Below are 16,321 nucleotides of genomic sequence, written 5' to 3'. Positions count from 1 at the left end.
AATCACGCTAGGTATGCAATCTCGTCAGGTATGTAATCTCGGCAGGGAAAATCTCGCCAGAAATCTCGCCAGGAAATATAAATCACGCATGAATGGAATCTAAACAGGAAATAAATCAAGAATGACCGATGAATTAGGAAATCTCGCATGGAAATAAACCAAGAACGACCCATGAATCAGGAAACACCCATGACGCATGGTATGAATCAGGAAACACCCATGACGCATGGTATGTAATCCTTCCCAGTAATCACGCATGAATCCTTCCCGAATCGTGCGCTGTAATCACCATTAAAGGACGCAGGTTAAAATTAGGATTCACGCCGGGAAATAAATCACGCCAGGTTAAAGGAATGAACCATCTTACCATAGCTCCAGGCTAAGGTCATCTTCATCTCGGTCGAGTTCATCCATCTTCGATCGCCATGCTCGGTCAATACACTGCTCAGTCGCCACGCCTCCAAGAGGGTAATGGCACCAAGGTAAGTTCCAGCATCACGTTTTACTCATGTTCTTAGCATCACGTTTTACTCATGTTTCTCCATTTATAATGCAGTCATGTTACATTCTGCAATGTGGAACAATTGCATATCTACAACAGATCTGGGAGGCAAGCTGCGAAACTTATTTCTCGGTCGAATAAAAAACAATAGAGGAGGTGATCTAATCTACCATGCTATCCTCGTCGACGAAAATGTAAGTATTCCAACAATTATGATATGTGTAAGAGGTGAATAATGAGTTGGCACCAAATTTAGGGAACTACCCGTCAACTCCAAATACCTAGCCCTTTATTTCCATTGAATTACTTCAAACATGATTTGTTGGTGTATGAACAGAGGGCACTCAGTTCACCTATAACTCCATGGATACCTTAATGTCTCATGTCTCCAGTAGCTTTAGGTGAACTTGAGCATCACAGTGAATTAATTAATCTAGAGCAGCTCAAGTCTCTCCCTGATTCAGGGGCAGCTTAGCTTAGCATGTGATATATAATTCAGTTAAAGTGTTATAGTGCAAAACAAAATCATGTGTTATATAATTCAGTTAAGCTTCTGTGTTATGACTACTTCCAAGTGTTATGACTACAAATAGCTAATCCTTGCCACGACAAAACTTTTCTAGGCAAGCACACATCAGATGTGAGAAACATCAGAAAGTGCAAGCATGCCAAATGCAACCTGCTCAACATACTTAAACTGAAATTTCTACACAGCACCATGCTATTTGTTTTTGAGAACCCTTGAGCTGGTTATTAGTGCATATTCAGGAATTTTATAAAATCTGCAAGCATGCCAAATAGCACGAATAAAAAACAATAGAGAATTACTCACCTTGTCAATCCTTGATGGCAGACTCGATTTCTGCGGGTGCTAGATTTGCGCCAGGCCGTAGTGGCGAGTTGCTGGAGGCAAGCACACCGGAATAGGTAGGCGCGAGATGGCCGTGGTCAGCACACCAACTCTCACCGCTGACCAAATGCAATTAGCGTTATGCAAACAATAAAGCTAACAGATATTAAACAAAATGAAGACAAACAATAAACTGAGCCAAACTAAATCAGGGTTTCTTACCAGAGAACAAAGAAATCAATGCACTTCCTTGTCATGAACCAACCAGCTAATATGGACCAACCAGCTAACATGGAGTATGTATCATGCATTCCTGCAAGCATGCAAGCATGCAAGCATGCAAGCAATGATATTAAACGTAAGATTACTATTTGGCGTAGTACCATGCAACAGAGTAGTCTTCATTAACTATACTGAACTCTCGTCCAGTGATCCTAAATTCGAGTCTATCAAACATATAGAGAAAAGGCACATCTTAGAAAATTAAATTACCAATTAATTCACAAAATTTTAATGCTTAATTGCTTATGAGTTGAACAACAAATTTTTTGAGGATCGTTAATACCCACTAATCCAACACAAAATTCGAGTTTCTTGGCCTATTTGTGGAAACCAACAATGCATATACGGCAGGATATCATCAACTAAAATAAACACAAGTTGAAACCCTCAAGTTTCCTGAACACCCCAACCCAATCAAGTAAAACAAACGCATAAGAACTAATAATACAATATCTAAAAAAATTTGCCAAACGAGCACATCAACAGATATTCAGAGCACTTAGCATGACCGCTTGTGAAAAAACTAACCAAACAATGTTCAGAAGATATAATTGTCTTAAGTGTACTGAGAAGGCAGCAATGAATAATCAGAGCACTAGAAGCATGTCAAAATATGAAAAGACACAATCCAAAATTCCAAACTGTACTAACAAGCGATTGTGCTTTACCAATGAAGAGGCTGCAGAGCTATGAAGCAAAACTGTTAATGGATTCAATAACTAAACCTTCAGACACTTCCCAATCCATAAAACCTGCAAAATAAGAAGTCATCCAAAATTTATAGTGCTTTGAAAGTGAAATTTAGCTTTACAAAATATCTTAGGATAGTGGACATATTACAACACTTGATGGTAAAAGGAAATACTGTCTTATAATAGTGAACAGATTTCAACAAAATCCCATATATTCTTTGGACAGTTAAATTATGTAAAGCAATAATATTGCTCGTGCAATTGCAGACATATAGCTACTCCGTGCAATTTAGCTACTGTTCACTATTATAAGCACCACCATTTTTTGTCGTCTCTCATCCGAAAATATGCCTCTGTTCACTATTATAAGATGCTTTGAAAGTGAAATTTAGCTTTACAATATCTTAGGATAGTGGACGTATTACAACACTTGATGGTAAAAGGAAATATCAGACTGCTTAGTTGGTTACATGAATAAGCAAGCATGCAACTGCTCACGACCAGTGACAGGTAAGACATGAAATTGAAGTTCATCATCACATACCACAATACTATAATTAACCACGCAGGAACAAAATCTGATACTAAGTTGCACAGATCAATAGGAAAGCAAGCAATCACATGATTAACAGGAAAGCAATCTTCTACTAGATCTTTGAAGCCATGGAATCAATCATACTCAGACCCACGGACCTGAACACAATGCACGCGCATACACCATGGCTGGATGGGAAATTTCGCCGGAGGGAACTGTTCGTACTTGCTCACGCCCGCGGCCGCCCCTGGCTAGAGCTTGCCCAGCCGCGCCATGGCCGAGCTCGCCTTCGCCGCCCCTCGAGGAGCTCGCCCGCGCCGCCCCATCGCGGAGCTCGTCGGCGCCACGCATCTCGCCGTGGTCGCCCGCGCCGGCTATGGCGTACCTCGCCCGTGCCGCCCCTGGAGGATCTCTCCCGCGCCGCCCCTAGCTGGCTCGCCCGCTCCGTGCCATGGCCGAGCTCGCCCTCGCAGCCCCTCGAGGAGCTTGCCCGCGATGCCCCGTCGCGGAGCTCGTCTGGCACCTGGCCGTGGTCACCCACTCCGGAGCTTGCCCTCGCCGTCCCTGGTGGTTGGAGGAAACGCGGTGGGGGAATGGGGAATTGAGTGGGAGAGGGAGAGACCGGAGTGGGAGAGAGAGAGAGTGGTTTTTTTTTTTACAAAGCATTTCATGTTACAAAGCGGAGGAGGCACCACTTCCGTGCGAGAGATTTTTTTAGGGTTGTTTTTATTTTACAAAGCGGAGGAGGCACCACTTACTTGCGAATTTACAAAGTATTTTCTATTATATTATACCCCTACACTACCGTGATTCCCTTTATTTATTCGGAACGCGAACTACTTTTTTTAGATGAACGTGAACTACTTCTCGCATGAGAAAACAAAATGAAGACTTAAATTAATCCTTACTCCCCTAAACTTTAATGACAGCGAGGAGCGTATCCGCCTTGGAACGTTCGACACCACGCACGAGGCGGCGCGGGCCTACGACGCCGTCGCCTGGCGCCTCGGCCGCCCGCGCCAGCAAATGAACTTCAACGACATTTGGACGCGCGAGCAGGAGGAGATGCTCGCGCCGCCATCGCCGGCCGTCACGACCGAGCAGCAGCGGCGCGCTCGCGAGCTCGAGCAGCGCCTGCACGTCGCGGAGCAGGCCGAGCGCCTCCGCCTCGAGTAGGCGCACGCGTTCCCGGAGGACGTCACCACCATGGAAGCTTTCTACGCTCAGAAGAAAGAGGAGAAGGCGAAAGCGGCGACAAAGAAGAAGGCCGACCGCGAGAAGCGCCGAGCTGAGTCGGCGGCGAGGAAGGCCGAGAGGGCGGAGAAGGCGGCGCGGATGGCGAGGAGGGCGGAGGAGAAGAAGAGAGGCACCGGACCGTCCACGAACATGCCCACCTCCTCCTCCTCCTTCGAGTGGACGACCACTCCGGTCTCCGACACGACTCCAACTAGCGGATCGTCGGACCACGACTGGGAGGACTCGGAGTAGATTAGTTTAGTTTAATTTAAATAAAATGTGGGTGTTTGTCGAACTTCTAATATATTTCGTAATTTTCAGTTAAAGTTTCGTACTTTATTTGATTCATTTTGAACGATATACAATCAAACTAGCCGGTCGCGTGGCCGCGCGCGCTGTATTTTGCCGCATCCGCCGGAGGGCCAATTTTACCGCCCGTGCACGCGCTGCATTTTGGTGCGTCCGGCGGAGCAAAGTTCGGCCAAACGCGCGCCAACCATTTACAGCGCGGTGGAAGAGAGGTTTAGCACGCCGATTTTTTGAGCGTTTGCTCTTACCCCAAGCAGAAATTTCAAACCCACTTCAACAGTAAAACAAAATGTCAAATGGTTATCCCTGCATAGGAAAACCAAACCTCCATAGCAAATGAGGTATTTGACGTATGCCAAATCAAAAAACCCGCAATGCTTCACCATGCTCATCCTTAGATAAAAACAACATATTTTTCTGAAGCTCAAACTGCATTAAATTGAGACTAACACACTGAATAAATTTGCAAGTGACTAAATTTAGTTTTAAGATAACAATTTGTTTACACAAAATATCAAATGAACAACAAGCAACAGGCAACACAGTGCCTCCCTTATTTATGCAGCTTGCAACAATACGCAGTATATCCCCTTCGTTGTACTCTAACAGTGATATTCTGCAATACAAAAATATAATTAAACAAACTCAACACCAAAAACATGAAAATTGTAAGTACGGGCATTGTTGTGACTATGTATTAAGTTCTTCTATGATACATTTCAACCAACATTCGGTCCTTTTTTTATTGTCTACACTTTGCTACTCTATGTACCCACCTATAAATCTATTTTCAAAATTTCATATATGATATTTAGATTATATATGTATATTGAGAAATATAATTTGAGGACCCGTAGCAACGCACGGGCATTTGTACTAGTACAAATATATGCTCCATGTTACCTGTTTCAGAAAGTCTGAAAGCTTGCTCAGTACATGTAAAATCAAATTGTCTTGCTGCTGCTAGATTTTGTGCAAACTAATTAAAGAGATAGCTAGATGCATTTTCTCCATGTATGTTACGTTCTGATTTATATGCTGTTGATTGATATATACCGTGCTTAACTAGATGCAGAAGCAAACTCGCTCCAACGTCAATGAGCAACTACGTCTTAGGACTGTCGATTGTACATGTCCTCTGCACCCCCCCCCCCCCGAGTTCAGAATTCAAAGAAATTCACTAGCCAAAAAGCCAAAGGTGACGGGCAGGCGTGATGCAGCAATTCAACGTTGTATATTAAAAGGGCGAGGGAAAGGCCGCCCTAAACGGGTTGGTCACTCGGCGGACCCTCCTCAGCCCTCGCGCTTCTATGTGCAACTGGACGGCAACGATGACATGTATATGTTGGTCATCCCCAGAGAATTCAAGTAATGTCTGAAAGGGATTCTTCCCAGGCCTATCAAGCTCAAGACCAGCGTAGGCTGTGCCTGGTATGTGCACATCGATGAGTACCAGGATGAACTGGTCTTGAAGGATGGTTGGTTCGGGTTTGTAGAGGCGCATGAACTGCAGCTCGATGACATTCTCGTCTTCGAGATGAAAGACACTTCCTTGATGAATGTGTTGATCTACGACTGTAACACCTCCACCCAGAGGGTAATATTTTGTGCTGACCACCCTTAGTTGCATGCATGATCTGCAGTGCTTTTAGGAAGAGGGGATCAGAAACACCTCAATATTTTATTGAATTAACTAGATGCTGCTTTTGGACCTGGGGTAGTGCCCTGCTGATGTTCATGCTGAACTTGGTTTTTGTATTAAGCTGAACTGGGGCTCAGATACAATGTGATGAGACTTTGTTAATTAGCTAATATAGTATATGTTAGACATGTTTTATTTTACTTTAATTTACTGTGATATGCTGCGGTAGTTTCAATGTGCGGTCTGATGATTTGTATTATACCTAGCTACATGGAGCTCAACATTTTATTTTAGAAAGTGTAAAAGTGACCAATTTTTTTGATCTGATTGTAGCGAATGATTGTAGCGAACACAAGTGCAGATGGTCAAACCCCCAAAACTTCTCATATTCATTGTTACATGGTGGAGATATAAAGGTATTTTACGCACTGGTTTAATACTCAACTGCTTACATCCATGTTTATTTGCAGTTTTTTTTGACACCTCTTAATGCTCCCTCCAATCCATTTTTTTGAGATACTGTTAGTTGTAGAGATATCCATTTTATCATCAAGTAATGAGGATCAGATGGAGTATCGTTTTCATTTTACCAAAATAAATGGATATACTGTATAGTACAACGTATCCTGAGGCCCTTAGCTCTGAATGCAATTTCTGTGTGCACACTGATCGAATCATAACCCACACGACCTGTCTCACTGGTATGTAGGTCCGGGCCCCACCAGATACTGATAAAGCCCAGTGACCCGCTGGGTGAAGTTTTCTGTGTGGATTCCTGCGTACCTAGCTTCGTTCCTCCAAGAAACGTGCATTTTTTTGACCGGGGGGACACGCGCATTTATTCCCTTGCTGGTGTATCATTCTCAGTTTCTCACAGCCCCCTCATGTTCAGATCTCCCCAGATCCCTCGCCGTCCATCTCCCCTGAGTCCTCTCCCTACACCACCGGCGTCCACCACCGCTCGGACTACGCGGCTTGGACTCCGTCCTTTACGGATGCGGCGACGTCGCACCTAAAAACTCCACTAAGGCGGCGCGGCATCCCCGATTCTCTTGGTCCATGGCTGCAATAGCGGTATGTTTCCCCCGAATCACTAGCGTTGCCGGTCACATCTTTATTATATCTAAGCTGTATTGCCGGTTGCTTAGCATTGTTTGATATAGACTATTTCTCTCATCCAGTGTATATATTAATCCTCTGGTAAAGACTCGGGCTACACATGCACGCATGCTAGCTAGGTTGGGACTGGATCTAATGTGTACAATAATAATCGTTCAAATATGATATTGGTCAATCCACGGCCGATAATCACATATGAGGACACCGAGCATGCATGTCTGGCTTATGGACTCTTTAGGCCGACGCTGATTTTTTTTTGTTTGCTTGGTCGATCTGTACTGGCGGATGATGAACTGCAGATGCATTACTCTGATGCTAGACCTAGCCAGCAAGCATGCATGGCTCATGCTAGCTTGATTTCTATTCTCATAGCTACTATTTATATCGATTTGGCTTCTGCGATACAATGATACACTATGCTGAATAATTTGATGATACAAGGTTGTACATATCATCCTAGCTAGATTCAGAAGCTTATTGTTCAGACTGTGTGTTCGATAAGAACAATGATCCGCTGACTTTGCTAGGTGCCTTTGATTATGCATTTGCTTGGAATTACGGTCAGAAGCTAGAGGCATTATCTAATTGAGGCCTCTTTTTGCGGTGTTCAAACAAGAAGCTCAAGCTTGGAGAGAGCTTATCATGGAAGGAGACATACGTAGAGCCAGCCCCAGTGTGCAAGGTGTTTAGGCGCATCGATGAGGAGAATACCGCCGACAGCCTTACGCAAGGTACTATGTACATCGGAGTTAGAGGTGATTACCATCCCCGGTCGTGTTCTACCCTGGTTTTACGGTGGGTGTCCAGAGTCCATCAACCCGAAGATGTCCACCGCATGCACCTGGATTGTGGACCTGAAGCAACAAGATGGCAATGTTTTAATGGACGCAGGATGGCCAGAGTTTGTCAAAGCACATGACTTGAAGGTAGGATACCTCCTGACCTTCAAGAAGATTGACACCAAATCATTGCAGGTGCTCATATTTGGTAACAATTGCTGTGAGAAGGTTATATGGTGTTCAGGTTATCACCCATCGCTGGGGCAACAAAATGAATCACAGCTGTATTAAGTTGTGTTACAAATGTTCTATAGAGAGAGCTGGTCTATAATAGTATAATGATGCATTGTGGTGAACATGATGGTACCATTACTGGATTAGTGGATTGCCTAGCCCTTTCCATTAGTTCGGACTTTTGGTTGTGTTGGCTTGTGTATGAAGCTTGGCATGGTATCAGAGCCCAGGGTCTCGAGTTCGAGACCTGCCTTTCGTAATTTATCCTAAAAATTGGTGCTGCCCTCCGTTGCCCTCCTCGGAGTCCACGTATATGCCTCTTGAGAGTCTCCTTGTGTTGACCTCTTCCCTTCTTCCGGTCACGCGTGAGCAGGGGTGTTGAGATGTATAAGTGGATTGCCTAGCCCTTTCCATCAGTTCTGACTTTTGGTTGCGTTGACTAGTGCATGAAGCTTGACAAACCTTATTTATATGTACATCTCTCTAGTTGTACTATTAATTATTATGTGCTTATGTTGGCTGGATTGTGATGAACATGAGATGTTCTGTTGTTTCCGTAAAGAAAAAAACGTGATGTTTTTTCGAATCCTGCGCTGGATATGTTTTGCACAAACTAGTGAAGTGCCCACTGACAAAACATATTATGTGCAAATAGGCAACCCTCAGTAACGATCATGGGTTCAAGCGTCCAGGATCCAGTGCCTTGACATCAGCAAACACAGATGAACAGTTGGTTGACTTGTAGATTTGGACGTTGGATCGAAAATAGATAGCTAAGAACTAAGTATTGTAGCCTGTAGCATATGTACTGTTCATTGTCTCATTCCGGGTTCAAGTGCTACCCCATGTAGCACCACTTTTTTTTTGGGGTTAGCCCAGACAACCTTCCCAATAAAAAAAAGTACTACCTTCCCTGCATGGGCCAATTGTTTGTACTTTTGGGCTGCCGCCGGCCATGTACATGGTGATTGCTGTCAGCCTGCTTACTTCGCTGATAACAATCCAAAAACATTTAATGGGCCTCCGACTCATGCCATTGGGGCCCTTCCTAATTTAAACACGGAGATCCTATGATTGGCCCTCAAGAAACCGAGATTCTACATATAAAGTTATTTTTATTTCGTATCAATTATGATTATGATTCTTTTTAAATGCGCATAGCCAGTATGCGCATCTACATGGGATCTATATTTTGATATATTCATATAGTCGATTTCAAAATTTTCATAAATTATTTAAAGTTCCAAGATTTATTCTATCAGTTTGCAAGATCTTTGAGTGTATTTGTAGTTTAAAAAAATGACAAACCTCTTCATCAGATTGTTGTTAACAGGTGTAGTGTTGTGAACCCAAAATATATTACATACTTCCTCATAGATCAAATTTGAACTAATTAAGTTGAATTAAAACCTGGATCAACAGTTAGTATGGATTAGGTGCATGGAGTACGAAAAACAAATGAATAGGCAATATTTCAGTTTTTCCTTCAGTTGAGAATGCTAGAGCAGGACCCATTTAATTTGCCAGTAGCGTCCCTCAACATTTGAAGGTAAAGACAAATAGAAGGGATCGAAAAAAAGCAAGTATCCTACATATCTCGGGTTAAAACATATCGAGAAATCACATATTTCTTGTACATAGAGGCTGACATCGTGGACCCATCGACCAGCCGTGGAAAAAAAATCCAAGAAAGGAAGCAATTATCGTACAGAGAAGCTGACATGTGGGACGCATTTTGCAGCAGCGTCCTCAACTTTAACAAAGGCGGCAGGGGATCGAAAGAAAAAGCAAAGTTTCCAGAAATCAGCGGTCAAAAATAAATCCAAGAAATTAAATGTTTATTGTTCATAGAGGCTGACATGTGGGACCCACGAGCCAGCAGCGTCCTCAACGTTTCAAAGGCGGCAGGGGATCGGAAAAAAAGGCAAGTGACCATATATCAGGTGCCAAAAATAATCCAAGGAAAGAAACTTTTATTGTACATAGAGGATGACATATGGGTCCCGTTTTGCAGGAGCGGTCTCACCGTTTCCAAGGCGGCACTGGATCAAAAAAAAAGAAAGGAAAGGTTTATCGTTCAGAGAGGCTGAGATGTGGGACCCATGGGCCAGCAGCGTCCTCTTAGTTTCAAAGTGTTATCACCAGAATTTGACCGGATCAGAGGTGGGCCGCGATCAAGGTTGGGCTTGAAGAATATACATGGAAGAAATACGCGAACCGGCCTTGTACACGAAGTTTGGGCAGTTTGCCCTTGTATCTGTAAATATAATAGGATACGTGTCGGTTAGTTAGAGTTTGGCTCGTGCACGGTTGGGATTATTCCCACGTTAGAAAGTCTACGGACTATAAATATGTATCTAGGGTTATCAAGAAAGACAACAATCACGTTCATCACAAACCAATCTTGGCGCATCACCGACCCCTTGTTTCGAGGGTTTCTTCCGGGTAAGCATCATGCTGCCTAGATCGCATCTTGCGATCTAGGTAGTATACGTTTATTCGTCGTTCATGCGTTGCTCGTACTGAAGCCTTTTTGATGGCGAGCAACGTAGTTATCATAGATGTGTTAGGGTTAGCATTGTTTTACCGTGCTACATGCTTCCGTCCATGCAACCCTTAGACGTCTAGCCGTCCTTACACCTTTCTTAGGTGTAAGGGCCGCACCTTGCTTGATCATTGTTTAGTAGATCCGATCCGTTATGGTTGCTCCTTGATTCTTCAAGGATTAGTTTAATATCTGCATAGTTAGGCCTTACAAACGGGTTGAATGATCCAGTGGTACGTAGGGTGTAGTTTGCTAGCCCTAGACAAGATGTTCCGGGGATCAACTTAATGTTGGTTTTTAGGCCTTGTCTAGGGTCGGTTTATTATCACCATGCGTAGCTGCCAGGCTCAATCACGAGTAGGATGTTCCGATTATGTGGTGAAAACCCTAAATCGTCGTAGATCGTTTTAGCTACATATTGATCAAGCAGGACCACCATGTGATCGTAGACCTCATACGAACCATGGGTGGATCGGCTCCTTGAGCCGATTCACAGGACAACCTGAGAGCCGATCGAGGCTCGTATTTAATGTTTACGTGTATGCCATGCAGGAAACTAAGCGAAGCAAATCCATCACCTTCCTGATCAGGTATAGATCAGGTGGCACGCCCTTGCACCAGCATCGGGACGTGCGTACCAGGAGCTTTGCGGGCCGTCGCTCGGAGGGACCAGGGCCAGCCGCAGCCCTAAGGTTGTTCCCGGCTCTTCGTGTTGCCAGCCGTAGCTCGCCGGTGGTTTTCGGACGCCAACACATTCTGGCACGCCCGGTGGGACCGTCTTCGACATCAACTGCATCGCCATCTACATCTGAGATGGCGGAAGGTACTCCAGTCACGTACGAGGATCTGCCTGAGGAGCTCAAGAAGAAGTATGACGACTTCAAAGCTATCCTCGAAGCCGACCTCATCGGCTCTTTCCACAGGACTCGCTCGCATGGCATCAGGTGGAGAGGGTTCACACCTGAAGGCGCGCTCGATGGAGTGGACCTCTCCACCCCTTCAGAAGAACGCACCAGGTCCTTGCGTCAGGAGATCAATTTCATGGTAGCTCATTCGCTACACCACCATTCTGAGAGCCTGGTGAACACTTTGGAGCGTGTCGCCCTTCGGCTGCTCCATGAAATCTTGAGGCATCAGTACTCTCCGTCAGGACCTGCTCTAGGGACTCACCAAGGAGAGCTACCACTCCAGAGCCGACCACCGCTGCCGTTCGCGCTGGCAGCACCAGAGGTGCCGAGTACACCGGCATTCGTCGTCTACAAGATCGGTGGCGATCCTAGCGACTACCAGTTCTTGTATGAGGCGCCTAAGGAGATCCCTCACGGATACACGTGCACATACGTGCAGCAGCGTGCCAAAGAATCGGGCACTCACGAACCAGGCTGCAACAGCAGGGACTTCCGGAACAGCAGGAGGAGCCTCTGGACCAGATCTTGAGAAGCAGACGTGGCTAGCTAAGTACGCCACTCCGACGAACGTCCAGAGCTCAACTCCTGCAGCTAGCTCAGATCTTGAGAAGCAAGCGTGGCTGGCTAAGTATGCCACGTGATGGCGTGTAACTCACACGTTCGTTGGGAACCCCCAAGAGGAAGGTATGATGCTTACAGCAGCAAGTTTTCCCTCAGAAAGAAACCAAGGTTTATCGAACCAGGAGGAGCCAAGAAGCACGTTGAAGGTTGATGGCGGCGGGATGTAGTGCGGCGCAACACCAGAGATTCCGGCGCCAACGTGGAACCTGCACAACACAACCAAAGTACTTTGCCCCAACGAAACAGTGAGGTTGTCAATCTCACCGGCTTGTTGTAACAAAGGATTAACCGTATTGTGTGGAAGATGATTGTTTGCAGAAAACAGTAGAACAAGTATTGCAGTAGATTGTATTTCAGTATAGAGAATTGGAGCGGGGTCCATAGTTCACTAGAGGTGTCTCTCCCATAAGATAAACAGCATGTTGGGTGAACAAATTACAGTTGGGCAATTGACAAATAGAGAGGGCATGACCATGCACATACATATTATGATGAGTATAGTGAGATTTAATTGGGCATTACGACAAAGTACATAGACCTCCATCCAACTGCATCTATGCCTAAAAAGTCCACCTTCAGGTTATCATCCGAACCCCCTCCAGTATTAAGTTGCAAAGCAACAGACAATTGCATTAAGTATGGTGCGTAATGTAATCAACAACTACATCCTTAGACATAGCATCAATGTTTTATCCCTAGTGGCAACAGCACAACACAACCTTAGACCTGTCTGTCATCCTTGTCCTGTATCAATGTAGGCATGAACCCACTATCGAGCATAAATACTCCCTCTTGGAGTTACAAGCATCTACTTGGCCAGAGCATCTACTAGTAACGGAGAGCATGCAAGATCATAAACAACACATAGACATAACTTTGATAATCAACATAACAAGTATTCTCTATTCATCGGATCCCAACAAACGCAACATATAGAATTACAGATAGATGATCTTGATCATGTTAGGCAGCTCACAAGATCCGACAATGAAGCACAATTGGGAGAAGACAACCATCTAGCTACTGCTATGGACCCATAGTCCAGGGGTAGACTACTCACACATCACTCCGGAGGCGACCATGGCGGCGTAGAGTCCTCCGGGAGATGAATCCCCTCTCCGGCAGGGTGCCGGAGGAGATCTCCAGGATCCCCCGAGATGGGATCGGCGGCGGCGGCGTCTCAGTAAGGTTTTCCGTATCGTGGCTCTCGGTACTGGGGGTTTCGCGACGGAGGCTTTAAGTAGGCGGAAGGGCAAGTCAGGAGGGGCATGAGGGCCCCACACCACAGGGCCGCGCGGCCAAGGGGGGGGGGCGCGCCGCCCTAGGGTTTGGGCGCCTCGTGGCCCCACTTCGTTGACTCTTCGGTCTTCTGGAAGCTTCGTGGCAAAATAGGACCCTGGGCGTTGATTTCGTCCAATTCCGAGAATATTTCGTTACTAGGATTTCTGAAACCAAAAACAGCAGACAAAGAATCGGCACTTCGGCATCTTGTTAATAGGTTAGTTCCTGAAAATGCACGAATATGACATAAAGTGTGCATAAAACATGTAGATAACATCAATAATGTGGCATGGAACATAAGAAATTATCGATACGTCGGAGACGTATCAGCATCCCCAAGCTTAGTTCTGCTCGTCCCGAGCAGGTAAAACGATAACACAGATAATTTTTGGAGTGACATGCCATCATAACCTTGATCATACTATTTGTAAAGCATATGTAGTGAATGCAGCGATCAAAACAATGTATATGATATGAGTAAACAAGTGAATCATATAGCAAAGACTTTTCATGAATAGCACTTCAAGACAAGCATCAATAAGTCTTGCATAAGAGTTAACTCATAAAGCAAATTCAAAGTAAAGGTATTGAAGCAACACAAAAGAAGATTAAGTTTCAGCGGTTGCTTTTAACTTGTAACATGTATATCTCATGGATATTGTCAACATAGAGTAATATAATAAGTGCAATATGCAAGTATGTAGGAATCAATGCACAGTTCATACAAGTGTTTGCTTCTTGAGGTGGAGAGAAATAGGTGAACTGACTCAACATTGAAAGTAAAAGAATGGTCCTTCAAAGAGGAAAGCATCGATTGCTATATTTGTGCTAGAGCTTTTATTTTGAAAACATGAAACAATTTTGTCAACGGTAGTAATAAAGCATATGTATCATGTAAATTATATCTTACAAGTTGCAAGCCTCATGCATAGTATACTAATAGTGCCCGCACCTTGTCCTAATTAGCTTGGACTACCGGATCATCACAATGCACATGTTTTAACCAAGCGTCATAATGGGGTACCTCTATGCCGCCTGTACAAAGGTCTAAGGAGAAAGCTCGCATTGGATTTCTCGCTATTGATTATTCTCAACTTAGACATCCATACCGGGACAACATAGACAACAAATAATGGACTCCTCTTTTATGCATAAGCATGTAACAACAATTAATAATTTTCTCATTTGAGATTGAGGATATATGTCCAAAACTGAAACTTCCACCATGGATCATGGCTTTAGTTAGCGGCCCAATGTTCTTCTCTAACAATATGCATGCTTAACCATAAGGTGGTAGATCGCTCTTACTTCAGACAAGACGAACATGCATAGCAACTCACATGAAATTCAACAAAGAATAGTTGATGGCGTCCCCAGAAACATGGTTATCGCACAACAAGCAACTTAATAAGAGATAAAGTGCATAAGTACATATTCAATACCACAATAGTTTTTAAGCTATTTGTCCCATGAGCTATATATTGTAAGGCGAATGATGGAATTTTAAAGGTAGCACTCAAGCAATTTACTTTGGAATGGCGGAAAATACCATGTAGTAGGTAGGTATGGTGGACACAAATGGCATAGTGGTTGGCTCAAGTATTTTGGATGCATGAGAAGTATTCCCTCTCGATACAAGGTTTAGGCTAGCAAGGCTTATATGAAACAAACACAAGGATGAACCGGTGCAGCAAAACTCACATAAAAGACATATTGTAAACATTATAAGACTCTACACCGTCTTCCTTGTTGTTCAAACTCAATACTAGAAATTATCTAGACCTTAGAGAGACCAAATATGCAAACCAAATTTTAGCATGCTCTATGTATTTCTTCATTAATGGGTGCAAAGCATATGATGCAAGAGCTTAAACATGAGCACAATAATTGCCAAGTATCACATTACCCAAGACATTATAGCAATTTACTACATGTATCATTTTCCAATTCCAACCATATAACAATTTAACGAAGAAGAAACTTCGCCATGAATACTATGAGTAGAAGCTAAGGACATACTTGTCCATATGCTACAGCGGAGCATGTCTCTCTCCCATATAGTGAATGCTAGGATCCATTTTATTCAAACAAAACAAAAAAAAAAACAAACCGACGCTCCAAGCAAAGTACATAAGATGTGACGGAATAAAAATATAGTTTCAGGGGAGGAACCTGATAATGTTGTCGATGAAGAAGGGGATGCCTTGGGCATCCCCAAGCTTAGACGCTTGAGTCTTCTTAGAATATGCAGGGGTGAACCACCGGGGCATCCCCAAGCTTAGAGCTTTCACTCTCCTTGATCATGTTGCATCATACTCCTCTCTTGATCCTTGAAAACTTCCTCCACACCAAACTCGAAACAACTCATTAGAGGGTTAGTGCACAATAAAAATTAACATGTTCAGAGGTGACACAATCATTCTTAACACTTCTGGACATTGCATAAAGCTACTGGACATTAATGGATCAAAGAAATTCATCCAACATAGCAAAAGAGGCAATGCGAAATAAAAGGCAGAATCTGTCAAAACAGAACAGTTCGTAAAGACGAATTTTAAAATGGCACCAGACTTACTCAAATGAAAATGACCAAATTGAATGAAAGTTGCGTACATATATGAGGATCACGCACGTAAATTTTCAGATTTTTCTGAGCTACCTACAGGGAGGCAGGTCGGAATTCGTGACAGCAAAGAAATCTGTTACTGCGCAGCAATCCAAATCTAGTATGAACTTTTCTATCAAAGACTTTACTTGGCATAACAAAACACAAAACTAAGATAAGG

The 16,321-nt window shown here is 43.9% G+C and overlaps 1 long non-coding RNA gene across 1 annotated transcript; it reads right to left on the bottom strand.

The window, feature by feature from the left end:
- Positions 1-441: 441 nt before the first annotated feature.
- LOC127321026 (uncharacterized) lies at positions 442-3,202 on the bottom strand. Its single transcript, XR_007863795.2, has 5 exons — positions 3,020-3,202; positions 2,303-2,386; positions 1,575-1,665; positions 1,335-1,471; positions 442-458 (listed from the first exon to the last, which is right to left on the bottom strand). It is a non-coding gene; the product is annotated as an uncharacterized lncRNA (long non-coding RNA).
- Positions 3,203-16,321: the final 13,119 nt, after the last annotated feature.

This window comes from Lolium perenne, chromosome 6 (assembly GCF_019359855.2).
Source record: "Lolium perenne isolate Kyuss_39 chromosome 6, Kyuss_2.0, whole genome shotgun sequence".
NCBI lineage: Eukaryota > Viridiplantae > Streptophyta > Magnoliopsida > Poales > Poaceae > Lolium > Lolium perenne.
Note: the sequence above shows the minus strand (reverse complement) of the source record. Positions and strands in the feature narration are given on the sequence as shown.